Source organism: Ambystoma mexicanum, chromosome 10 (assembly GCF_040938575.1).
Source record: "Ambystoma mexicanum isolate Mex_15411 chromosome 10, UKY_AmexF1_1, whole genome shotgun sequence".
Taxonomy (NCBI): Eukaryota; Metazoa; Chordata; class Amphibia; order Caudata; family Ambystomatidae; genus Ambystoma; species Ambystoma mexicanum.
In genome coordinates, this window is record NC_090932.1 from 1,056,169,293 (window position 1) to 1,056,183,437 (window position 14,145).

Here is a 14,145-nt window from a genome sequence, read left to right on the forward strand (position 1 = left end):
AGCCAGACATCACATGCAACACAGGAAGTGCACCACACATGTACACACACCACCACACTTGCATGCATGTGTACACCTCTGGCAAGTGTCGCAGTGTTCAGACGGGCATCCATGTCACATCTGCCCATCAGGCTTCCACATACCGCTGTCACATGCATCCATGTTGCATCACTGTTGCACCCTTGTCAAATACACACACATGCACATGTACACAGCGCTGATACATGCAGCTGAAAACAACATACATGCGTGACATCACGGACATGTCTACTCACATACACATTCATACAAACTTGTGTGCCCACACAACTGCATTTGGCATGCAAGCCCACACACACAGGCACCATCCATGTCTCACACATTACAGCCCTCGCATGTGTCAGCCTCACGGACCTGTACACCCCCACCCATACTCGACCCCATACAAACAGATGTGCAACCTGCACACTACTGAACAATGACCACACGCACTGCTCACAATCATGATGCATGTACACTCACCGCTCGACTCCAGACGGGTCTGCCTCTCAAGGACCTGGACGTGGAGCGCTGGGGATATGTGTTCCAGGACCCTCATCTGTTCCTCCGACAAGTGGCCCCGGCGCCCCTTGGCATCCGCTGCCTTCAAGAGGCGCCGGGCCTTGTTCAGGGTCCTGGACCTGAAGTCCTCCCAGCGCTTCTTGACATGTTGTAAGTCGCGGACTGCCACCCCCTCCGCGTTGATGGCAGTCACGATGTCAGTCCAGATCCGAGTCCGTCCTTCCTTGTCGGCGCGGGAACTTCCGAAGAGGGCATCATACTGCCCCAGGACTTGCTCCACCAGGACACCAACTTCGGTGGCACTGAAGCTGGTGCCCCTCTGCCTCTCTGGCGGGGGTTGTCAGTGGTCACAGATGGAGTTTGCCCCGACATGACAACCCCAGAGGCAGGAGTGGGTGGGCAACTGGGTCCTGGGGCTGGGCTGTGGAGCGATGGAATCCCAGTCGGGAGTCTTTGGTTCCAGCAGGGGTGGTCACACCAACAGCACCCCTGGCTGATGTGCAGGCAGAAAATGGCAGGGCACGTGGGCAGCAGGCAGTCAGGCAGCAGCAGATGGCAGGTGGGAGCATGCTCGGGGCTCTGGGGGGCAGTAGTTCGGCCTTCTGGGCAGGAGCGTGGTCTTCCGTGTGCTTACGCGTGGCCAGCTTGATACGGAGTGATTTGGCACGTGAAAATTCTGCACGTCAGCGTGTAATTCGAGGAAAGGCCCTTAGCGCGTAAGCGCGTCTGCACGCATACGCATTTTCATTGGACCAAAGGCCCTCAGCGTGTGAGCGCGTCTGTGACGTGACGTGCGAGGGAGTAACCCTCATTGCACGTGATGACAGAACACACGTGGATTTCAACCAATCTCGTGTGAAAGTTCACGGCACCCCGGAACACACGTACCCAGGCCAATGGCGTCACGTACCCAGGCCAATGGCGTGTGGAACTACCCGCGCACCCCGAAACACACGTACCCAGGCCAATGGCGTGTGGAACTACCCGCGCACCCCGAAACACACGTACCCAGGCCAATGGCGTGTGGAACTACCCGCGCACCCCGAAACACACGTACCCAGGCCAATGACGTGTGGAACTACCCGCGCACCCCGAAACACACGTACCCAGGCCAATCGCGTGTACGCTCGCTCCCCTCCGATCACACGGGATGACACCCGAATACGGGAAACCAACGAGTCCGCCCACACGGAGGCGTCCCGCGCCCGCGCACAGCATAAAAGTGTGCGCAAACAACAAACGCGTATATACAGCGACGATGAATGCCCCATTTGTTGCTGCACTGATTGTGGGACACCGCAGGAGGAGGAGAATAGCCAGGGCACGCATTTTTGCACCACGGACAAGCCTTTTTGGGATGCCTGACGTCCAGGTCTACGGCAGGTATAGGTTTCCACCCCATATCATCCTAGACCTGGTCAGGGAGTGGGAAGATGACCTCACATCCCCCACCCTTTGCTCCCAAGCATTGAGCCCCTTGGAGAAGCTGCTCAATGTCTTGCATTTTTTGGCCACTGGGTCGTTTCAGCGGACCACTGCCATAGTGGGGGGGGTCTCACAGGCCACGCAGTCACGCTGCCTACACCAGGTACTGGCAATCATGACAGCGCGCCCCTCAGTCCGCAGGCACATATACATGCCCAGAACACCCGCAGAAAGGCAGGCCGTTGTCCTGGATTTTTTCAGGGTGGCACACTTCCCCAAAGTGCTCGGTGCCATAGATTGCACCCATGTGGCCCTACGTCCACCTAGGGCCACTGAGCACATCTACCGAAACCGCAAGCACTGGCATTCCATCAATGTACAGGTGGTATGCGATGCAAAGGGAATCATCACCTCTGTCTATGCAAACTACCTTGGCTCCACCCATGACAGTTTCATATACAGAATGTCCGCCCTGAGCCGGGCCCTGGAAGCTGGGCAGCATGGCGACACATGGCTCCTAGGTCAGTACAAATGCCCTTGCACATGCATGCAAGTCACACACAGACAAATATCCCAACCCTAATAATCTCAATTATTATCACCTCCCCAGGGGACAGTGCCTACCCTCTGAGCAACCACATGATGACGCCAATCCGGAACCCCACCACACCACCCCAGGTAAGATACAACGCCGCCCATATTGCAACCAGGGGCATAGTGGAGCGCACATTCGGAGTGCTCAAGTCACGTTTCCGCTCCCTTGACCGCTCTGGTGGGCAACTACTCTATGCACCACCAGTAGTGTGCAGGATCATTGTGGCAGCATGTGTCCTGCAAAATGTTGCAACACGGCAGGGCGTCCCGGTGGACTTGGTGGTGCCTCCACATCCCCAACCACAGGCACAGGCGCTGCCCATGGGAGGGGACAGGGCACGTGGCGAGGAAGCCCGGACCCAGCTTGTGGCCACATTTTTCACCTAAACTCCCACCCCTGCGGAGTGCACACAGGCCTGGCACATACCAGGTGACAATCGATGATGACAAAGTGACAGTCAACTGTCACAACCCTACCACCCTGAGATAGTTGCCATGGAAGTGCCACATCGTCTGCATCCCTAGCTACTTAAACACAAGCTATCCTGTGCAACCAAAATGCACACATATGACATGTGACATGACATGGGCCATACACAAGTATTCCAAGGCGCAATGAGGCAGGGGGGGGAACAAGGGAACACAGAGAACGGTACTACTAGGCCAGGTGTCATTGAGATTGTGCAAGTGCAGGGGTAGGGGGAAGGGAAAAGTGCAAGGGGAAGGGTGGGGGGGAGTCCAGTACAGGGGAAGTAGGCCAAAAGAATAATACATAGGTCGCCTGGTGGCAACTGCAAAGATAAGTGCAGACAAGTGCTGGGAAGGGAGGGCTGTAGGGATAGAGAGACAGTACTGCAGTGCAGGGGTTGCCGGGGTGGCAGTGCAAGTGGACAGTGGCTGGGCCAGGGACCGAGGTTGGTGAGAGTGTCCCAGTAGCAGCTCCTGTGCAGTTCCAGTGAAGAATTCTGCAAGGGAGAGGCAGAGAGTAAGCAGAAGCAAAGAGGAAGGTCTTGAGGTGCTTCCAGAACTGGAGATGGTTCCCCTCAAGTTCAAGTCAGGCAGGAAGTCTGTTCCAGGGGGAGGGCCCTGCTGCGGAGAGAAACCTACCCCCAGCTAGTTGCTCTGAGAAGCGGATGACCTGGACATGCAAGGTGTGCATCACACACACCTGCAAAACAGGCCATGGCCATCACTGTCATGTCACTCAAACCCTCCCAAACATCAACATGACATGGCAAGCAATACCCATACACTGACGCAGTAACAATAAGGTACACATTGCCATGTCCTAAATGTACAGTGGCATCGGACAATGATGCCTGACCCGGAATCAGATGAAATGACAGACCAACAAAATGTCCCACCCAAAATAAGTCGTTTCCAAATGCATTGCAACAGTCGTAGACGTAACATCACAATGAATGCCTGTCTATATGCACATTATGCATTGCAAAATCAACACTGCAGCTCATGTGTGCAGTGTCCCACTCCTGCATCACACTGCTCAGCGCACAGCACAGTGAACAGCCATTGCGTGTGATGCACACCCTGAGCATCACATCTAAGTGACAGACTACATCAAACATCAAATTTGGCATGTACTGGAACCATAATCGGTCACAGAACATGTGCTGCCGGGACACAGTGGGCACCAGAAGGCAAACAGTGTACACGTGGATATGCAAGGGTGGGAGTACATGGAGTGCATCCGAGTGCAAGTGTGTGGTTCTGCAGGGACATGCACTCCACATATGCATGTGCACTCAAGTGACCATCAGTGTTCCCTACACATCACGTGTGAACATCCACCATGTGTACACCCCAGCATGTCAAACCACAACTATCCCCTCGCACCTGAAAGGAAAACACAACACATGAACAGGCATTGATCAGCAGAACACAACATGTACATAGGACAACAACATTACAATGTCAGAGTTCCCATCACACTGCAGGGCAATGCAACTATCAACAACAACCCCCCCCTCCCGCGCAAATGACCATGACCCGCTGAACAACTGCACCTGGGTCATGGAGCCTCCAACCCTCATTTCCACCTGGCCACAGGATCACCTTTACCCTTCGTGTCCATCTCCCACCTTGTGTGTAAAAAGATGCCTGAACCCTCAGAATCCACACTCATTTCCAAAATCACAAAATCCAAGGCATGAAAACGAACCCAAACACCCTCCAGTAGATGACTTGACGTAGCAGTACCTCACAAACGCCAAGTACTACCACAATGATGCAACAACCAAGGTAGCACAGCAGAACAATGTCACGACAGGATGTGAGACATGTGTGGTACATGACATAGGATGATGCACCATGAATGGATGTGTACTGTCACAGGTCCCCTGTACAGGCGCGGCAGTCTCATGAAACAACCACCCACACCATGTCCCGGGTGCCTGCAAGGTCAAACTCACACAGGCCCCTGAGATCATGGTGGGGAATGAGGTTCAGGGATATGCAGTCGGGACAGGTGTAGACACACTGGATGACTGGAATGAGTGGCAGGTGAGGGGAGGAGGAATGACACATGAAACTAGGGAATGCACGAAAATGTACAACCTGCATGAACACATACACAATCCAAACAAACTTGGACATCATTGTCATGGCCTTCTGTAGTCCAGGCTCAGGAGTGGTACGAACCAACCACCCCCTCTAGGGTTTTGGCGCCTGCAAGTTCGGGGCTTACACAGGCATCCGCAACCCCAGTGGGGAAAGAGGGTCAGGGAACGTTGCTTGGATAGGCACGGGAAGCAGGAACACCTGGTAGAGGGTACAGGTTTCATAATTGCATAGGATCACGGGTGATTAGGGAAAAAAACATACCAAATAGGACCACACATACATCCGTGCATCAGTACACTCCCCAGCAAGCCTATGCAGGGCAGTTTGTACGGAAAACAACAAGACACTTAGCTCTGATTTTGAGTGCTGGCCTCCTGCCTGCGCACTCTCAGGGCCGGTTACAGGAGCACTGCAATGCTGCAAAGAGAGACACAGTCAACAACCTGTATGTGCCAATTACACGAAAACACAACACAAAACATGCCCCATAGCAACAAACTACTCTACAAACAGACAATCAGTGCTCGATGCTTCGTACCCATTTATAACATCACCCCTGTGACGGGTCATACACAGTCAATGCAGTAAGTCAGGCGCTGGTGGGTGCGTGGCAAATGGAACACCAATGTGTCACAATTCACACAACATGCAATGTTCCCTGGGTAAGCAGACAGACCCATATGGCAAGCCATGACTACAGAGCAAGTTGCGTACCACCATGACCAAAACATAGTTGGCAGTGCATTTATCATGAAGTACGTGGAATAGACATGCACTGCACCCAAGTATGTCCCTTGCTGTATGTCCCTGTGAGGCTACATGGTTGATACAAGTGCCTCAATGAACCTTGGTGTACCGCAGGGTATGTGCCACTGCCCCTGCATGTGTCCCAGACAACCCTACTATCAACAGCCATCAGTCCACAAACACATCTGAGCTGCATTGTGTGCTTCAACACCAATATTCGTCTAAGCTCACCATCAGTGCTGTGACTAAGCCTGCATGTGCAACTCGCCTGGTGCAAGCTTTGCTGTGTCGTGGCCCCCCTGTGATGCTCACCTTGCCTGGAGTTCCTTGGAACATGTCAGCAGTTCTAGGATGTGGGTCTGCAATCACTGTGGCTCTGCTCGTGCACACATGTGCATGTGGGCACCAACAAACGGGTCAGGAATTCCGTCGTCCAATGGGCCATGTCTGCTGGCAAAGGTGCTCTGGTGCCTCATCCCCCTGCAGAAAGTGCATGAAACAAATGATTAATGCATCAAAGTGATCTGTGTGTGTCTCATCAGGCATCTCATTACTTGACCATGTCAGAGAGTCACATCACAAATCACACCATCAGTCCGTCTTTGACTTCCAAAGTGTGGAACACTATCTACAGCATGAATTGCAACAGGCACGTGTACAGGAAAGATATGAGACATAATACACAATGCATAGCAATCAATGTCCACATTAATCATGACACACCCCATCTAGCAAAAGCTGAACAGTGGACAATTACACCTAAATCATCCCCACTAGGGGTGTCAACACAAGTCACAAAGCACCAGACATGCCACAGATATGACAGTCCAAAGCCCTTGTGTAAAATTCTGTAACACCGAACCATCCTTGCGAGCCCATGGATAAGGGAGGCAGGAGTGGCATATGTGAGTCAAGGAACCCAAGCAGCAAACACATACACAAGACAACCATGAAGGGCCCAGCTGGAACAGACAGTGGATGCCTTCAAAAACCACAAGGCACCGGACTGTCACATGAAAGCACAATAGACTACAAATTTTAAACTAACTCAACTATTAACTAATTACACTAACTATGGAAAACCTACATTACCTATTTAAACTAACTATCAAACAGAAACTTAACTAACTAAACTAAAAGAAAAATCAAAAATGGCCACATACGACCCGGGGGGGAGGGGCACCCAGGAGGGGGGAGGTACAGGGTGCTGCTCAACATCCACATGCGATGATCCTGAGCCAAAAAAAATACCTCCATGGGCTCAACGCCTGCACAGCACGACCTATGTGGGAGATAGATGGTCGTCCGAGTCTGGCTCATCCTGGAAAGGAGGACGTGGCACAGTAGCCTGGCCACACCTAGCCGCAGCTTGCCCCTCGTCGGCAGCAAGTCTGCCGGACAGGTGAGCCTGGTTCTGTGTGGCGATGTTACATAGGTCTGCATGCAGAACCTCACGTGATACACGTGCTTCCTCTTGCAAGGTAGCACGTGTAACACGGAGTTCCTCCTGCAAGGCCTGGCTGGACAACCGCTGCACCTCCCGGCAAGCCTGTAGCTCAGCCGAGATGGTGCGCTCAAGCTGTGCAAACCTCTCCTCTGCCTGCTGCCTCTGGGACATCATAAGGACACCCAGAGTGGATCTGAGGGAGGCATACTCCTCCCTCAGGGCATCCATGTGCGCCTCTGCGTGAGCAGCAATTGCTTGACGCAGAGACGACATTTCAGCCTGGCGTGCCCTGTCTGAGGCCGCCATGCCCAGCCTGAGCGAGCGGGCCGTGGACCGTGCCGCCTGCTGCTGGAGAAGCACCTGCCTAGCAGGGGGGAGCACAGATCGGGCCACACGCTCCATGCTGTCAGCGATGTTCTCCATTGCTGCCCCCTGCCGTTTGGAATTGGCAGTCATGTCTTGCTCCCACTCAGTATACAGCGGTTGCGCGCGGCGACCGCGTTGCCGGGCTTGACCCCTGGGGGACCCAAGGACCGGAGGTCCTCGCTGTGTTGGCACCGCCTGCGGCTGCACGACTACATGCCCCCGTTGACGTGATGTCCCAGGCACATCAGTGACTGGTGTGGAGGGTGACCCTGCGTCCCGATCCACCACGGGCGGAGGAACCAAGACTGTCTGATCCCTCAGTGCAGGTGTCGCAGACAGAGGAGTGTCCACATCAGAATCACTCACCCCTGACACATGGACTTGATGCTCATCCAACTCAACATGGACGTCAGAGTCGTCATCAAGGCTGGACTCATAGGCAGCCAGAGACAGGATGGACTGCAGCACTTGGGGGTTTTCGTGGCCTACCACCCCACGACCCCCACTAGTGCCGGGTTGATGTGGTCTTACCAACCCTGTGTCTGGCATGACAACACCATCCTCTGCATCCATTGCGTCATCACCTGAAAAATAGAGAGGAAAAGGTCACTACACATGTCAGAAGCACACAACACACACACACACCCACAGCAAAGGCATCCGGCAGACATGTGACACACAACATATGACCTGGCATGCATGCTGGGTCTACTTTGAATAGCCACTGTGATCAGAGCTGTTGAAAGGTGGCAGTTTGCATGGAAGTGGGTCTATGCAGTGCTGAAAATGTGTACGCCACTCACTACCTACATGTACAAGCACTCCATGGTGTGTGCCAGGAAATGTGAAGGCAGTGCAATGTCAAATTCAGACATCACGTGCATTGTGTATTCAATGTGTACCATGTCTAGCAGCCAAGCACCCCTCCACCCCAGTACCAAAGCAGGGATGCCTAGCATGGTATCAAAAGGCTGCCCATACACCTGTGTATTGACAAGCAGTGTTGACTGGCATCAACAGCTTAATGTGAATCAAATTACAACACTGCTAATGATGCTGGGACAGTGGGCAGGACACATGATGGAAGATCCGGAGGCCAGCCACGTGTGAAGAAGACACCACAAGAGTTGGACAGAGTCATTGCCCATTGAACAGGCTGAGGCCTGTGAGCCACACAGATTGTCATTGCCTAAACATGTGTGCAACGCAGGACTGAGCCACAGTTGACATGGGGAGGCCGATAATATGGCAGGCAATGTATGTAACCAAGGACTCATATTACAGTGATCATCCAGTCAAGGACACATAGGGGCATGCGTGCAATGCACATGGAGCATGAATGGGCACTCATGTCCCTGCGGGACATCTGACCCATGCACAGTACAAGTGGGATACCCTGCATCGAGTACTAAGGCTGTACCACACGGCATATGTCTGGCAGTTTCTAAGCTGGAAGTTAGCATCTACACAGGACACATGAACAAGAAACTACACATTGGCAAGAATGTAGCAGACCAGTGCAAAGGTGGAACTGGGGTGCAGAGTGGCGGAGGAGGGGCAGGGGAGCATGCCCACATGGAGTCCCGCATGCAGGCAGAGGAGACATGCATGACGGCAGCATTGCATTACTTACACATCAGAACCATGTACATGTCACATGTAGCAGCAATCATGCACAACACATCCCACAAGTGAAACACACACGTCCTCAACAACTACGCATCAACACTCACTGGACTGGGCATCAAAGTCCAGCATCTCTCCCACACCTTCGACCAATTCTGGTGGTATGAACTCCGCAACGAGAGCCTCATGTGGAGTGAGTTCTTCCTCCTCTGGTGCAGGCCCACCGCCAGTCACCAGAGTCAAGTTGTAATTTGAGGCACGCTTAGCCTTAGTGCTGCGCTTGATGTCATTCCAGCGCTTTTTGCACTCCTGCGCCGTGCGCACCTCATGGGCGAATGAACTGACATGTTCCGCAACATGCTTCCAGTGGGTGTCACGTTGGGCAGCCGTAGTCTGACTATTGGCACCCACTAGCATGTCATGGCTGTGTCCCCGCACGTAGCCCACGAGGAAGTCCAGTTCCTGCTTACAGAAAGGCTTCTTCCTCGACGTGCAGGAGGTCGTGGCTGTGTGTGGGGTCCCAGCCTGTGCTGCAGGTGCAACCTTCCTCCTCTTGGACTGTGGCGCAGACCCTGGCTGGCTAATGCCGCCCTGACCAGTATGGCCAGTGGGTTCGGTGGATTGAGCCGAGGGAGTGGCAGGTGGAGGGATGACCAAAGGCCTGACTTGTGTCAGTGGCAGCTGGGTGCCCACTAATGGACCCTGCGCAGCAACATCAGCTGTGGCAGGGTCATTGACCGCAACGGTCCTGGTTGGCAGACTCACAACCGGGGTGCTGTTGGGTGCACCTGCCCCTGCACTTGCCAACAACCGGCTGTTCGGGGCAGCAGATGACATGACTGCCCCAGGGACACGTGTCTTGGTCTGAGCAGCCCGGCGTGCCCCTATGGTTTCCCCCCTGGCCTGTTGGAGATCTACCACGGGCTCTTCAAGTGCCAACGCAGCCTGTGCTGGCAGACCCTGAGCCTGGGTGGCGGTGTCCACAGCTGCACCTGCAGCTACCGCTACCCTTGGGCCCGTGGCAGTCGATGGAACGGACTGCTGGGTCATACGGGTGCCAGTTCCAGATGCAGGAGCTGCATCCCCCGGAACCACAGGGGGTGGCGGCATGGCTGCACCAACACATGGCACAACATTGTGCTCAAGTGGCGCACCCCTGCCTCTTCCCCCTCTGTGGCTGCCCTGGACACCCTGGAGTCCCCCTACTCCCTGGTCACCACGGCCACGTCCCCGACCACGCCCGCCACGAGGAGTACGCCCAGCTGAGGCGCCCCTCACCTTTGGTGGCCTCCCAACCATGGCACAGATGTAATAGTGCTGGCACAGATGGAGTGGTGCCAATGGGAGGTGTACACCACAATTGACCTGGGCAATTGGGGTGAAGGGGGTGGGAAGCAAGATGTTAACAGCCCCCCTGCACCTGCAAGGCTGTATGTGACCCCGGTGATGTGGTGACGGGTCACGCAACGCTCAGGCACCCCAAAACTGCAGTAAAACCGTGCACGCAACCCTGCAGCCTACGTGCGTGTATTTGACCTCCCGCAGTACGCGGTGGCACCCAGTAACACGAATAACGCGTACGCGTGGGACACGCAGGCTACGATGACATCGAAAATGGGTGCAATACACAGGGGCACCCGCAGTGGGAAAAGGAGCGTTTGCGACTCACCGTCTGACTAGCGCGATGCAGAAAAACACGCGTAGCCAATACCCCCGCCAAAAGAAGAGATACGTCCTTGAGAGCTGTGAAGTAGATGGCGCGCGAAACAACTGGAAGCAGCAACACACGTCGGTCTCCACGGAAGGCACGTACAGCGAACTGCTGGGCCCGCTCACCTTTAACCCGTGCTGAGGGAAACGCACGCGCGCGTCACGTCACATGCGGACGTGCAGTTTTTCATGCGCGATTACGCGCATTACACGCGGACGTGCAGTTTTTCACGCGCGATTACGCGCATTACACGCGGACGTGCAGTTTTCCACACGCGATTAGCCTGGGTACGTGTTTTTCCAGGTGTGCGGGTAGTTCCACACGCGATTAGCCTGGGTACGTGTGTTCCGGGGCGGCGTGAACTTTCACACGCGATTGGTTGAAATCCACGTGTGTTCTGTCATCACGTGCAATGAGGGATACACCCTCGCACGACACGTCACAGACGCGCTCACGCGCTGAGGGCCTTTGGTCCAATGAAAATGCGTATGCGTGCAGACGCACTTACGCGCTACGGGCCTTTCCTCGAATTACACGCTGACGTGCAGATTTTTCACGTGCCAAATCACTCCGTATCAAGCTGGCCACGCGAATACACACGGAAGACCACGCTCCTGCCCAGAAGGCCGAATCACTGCCCCCCAGTGCCCCGAGCAGCCTCCCACGTGCCATCTGCTGCTGCCTGCCTGCCTGCCTGCCTGCTGCCACCGTGCCCTGCCATTTGGTGCCTGCACATCAGCCATCTGCAGGGGTCCAGTTGCTGTGTCGACCTTTGCTGGAACAGTAGACTCCCGACTGGGATACCATCGCTCCACAGCCCAGCCCCAGGACCCAGTTGCCCACCCACGCCTGCCTCGGGGGTCGCCATGTCGGGGCAAGCACCATCTGAGACCAGTGGCGACCCCCAGCCAGAGAGGCAGAGGGCCACCAGCTTCAGTGAGAAGGAAGTTGGTGTCCTGGTGGAGCATGTCCTGGGGCATTATGATGCCCTCTTCGGAAGACCACGCGCCAACAAGGAAGGACGGGAGAGGGTCTGGGACGATGTAGTGGTTGCCATCAACACGGAGGGGGTGGCAACCCGCGACATCAAGCACATCAAGAAGCGCTGGGAGGAATTGAGGTCCAGGACCCTCAATAAGGCCCGGCGCCTCTCGGAGGGGGGCCGGGCACGCCTGAGTGACATCCAGATGAGGGTCCTGGAACGCGTAGACCCAGCGCTCCACGCCCAGATCCTTCGGAGGCAGACCCATCTGGAGTTGGCCGGTAAGTGGCCAAGCATTACTGTGTGAGACAGGGCATGTTGCAGTGTGCTGGTTGTCTGATACCTGCCTGTATGTGTGACATAGGCCATGTACGTATGTGTGTGTGCAGGGACATCATGGTCAGGCATGTGAGTACAGTGATGTGTGAACCACATGGTTGGTGCATGTGTTCTATTGCAACATGGGGGGCTCTGTGCGGAATGGACACATGGAAGCATGGCAGTCTCTGTTCCTGGACATGGGTGGGGTTGAGGGATGGGTGCTGGTCCCATGTACACGTATGGTGCCCATGTGTGTGTGTCTGAACTGCGTGTCTGTGACTTGTAACTGCCATGGATGCATGACACATGTCTGTGACAATGTTCAGATTCACTGATGCAGCCTAGTCATTCTTGTATCCACTGCGTCTGTGGTGTACGAGGCCAGATGGATGGAACTACGGTGAGGTGTGTGCATGTGATGGCAAGACCCATGATGCATGTGAGTTTAAAACCAACATTGTATGAATCATGAGTCCCTTGGTCATGTATGCCAATGTCCATGGCATGCGCCATGCCTGTTACTGTATGTGTTTTGCCTGCACTGACCCATGTGTTGTGGAGGGACATGATGGAAGTGATGTATGACAGTGCCACTCATCTGCTGTTGCTTCCTGTCTAGTAGACCATTGTACAGTACCCGGATGCTTGTGTTCTATGTCTCCCTCTACACAGTGGCAAGTGAAGAAGAGGGCGGAGAAGGCGCTGTGGAGCAGAGCGGCGGGGATGCCACCACGGCTGCAGCGGAAGGGGTGGGTGAGCCCCCACAGGGGCTTGCACCGGCGGAAGACGGCGTGGAGACATCCAGGTTGGTGGTTTCCACAGAGGGGGAGGAGGCCGCTACTGAGCCACACATGGGGCCTGGTGGGGGCATCCCCGCTGGTGCAAGTGGTGCAGTCCAGGGCCAGGGGCAGGAGGCAGCACAGGTCGCCGTGGAGGTGCCTATGCATGTCACTGTCCCTGACACTGTGACTGCACCACCATGCACCAGCAGGGATGCCCCATCCCAGGCCCGTCCGCAGGTAGGGGAGATGTCCATGTCATCTGACACTCCTGTACCTGCGGACGAGGGGACCCCTGGCCGTGTGGAGAGGGTCCTGATTGGTGTCGCGTTGCGCACGGCTGGCATTCGTGATGAGGTGCATGCTTCCCGGGAGGAGCATGCACATCATCACGAAGAGCACCGTGCGTACGTGAACCATTTGGGAGCCGCCATGGTCGGGGGTTTCCTACATGTGTGTGGCCTTCTGGCGACCCTCTCCTCCTCTGTGGAGGCTATGCGCCAGTCGTGCTCCATGCCGTCTTCCGGCCCAGATGCCACCAGGCCCCCTGTGGACCTGCCCCGACCAACGCAGCCAGCTCGGTGGGGACCCCATCCCTGCCACAGTCGGGAGTCGAAGGTCCAGCAGGGGTGGACACACCAGCAACTGTACCCCTGCAGATGGAGGATGTGCCGGCATCATCTGGCAGGGCACGTGCACGACGGCATCGGTGGATTCCATCAGCCTGGATGCCGTCGTGCTGGCAGAGGCAGTGGCGTCGGAGGCAGCAGCAGGCTCGACGTGGGAGGCATCATGGCTCGGGGCCATCAAGATCAGAGGGGCAGGCATCGGCCGGAGGGCAGGAGAACCCTGGGATGGCAGTGTCTTCCGTGTGGGAGCAGTTGGTCCAGCGGATAGGTGCGGAGCGGCAGCGGGCAGAAGAGGAGCGGCTCACCATGGTCAGGGCGGAGTTCTCCATGCGTCGGGCGTTGAGGCGGGCTGAGTGCCTCGAGGAAGCTCGCAGGGAGTTTGAGGTGGACACGGGGTT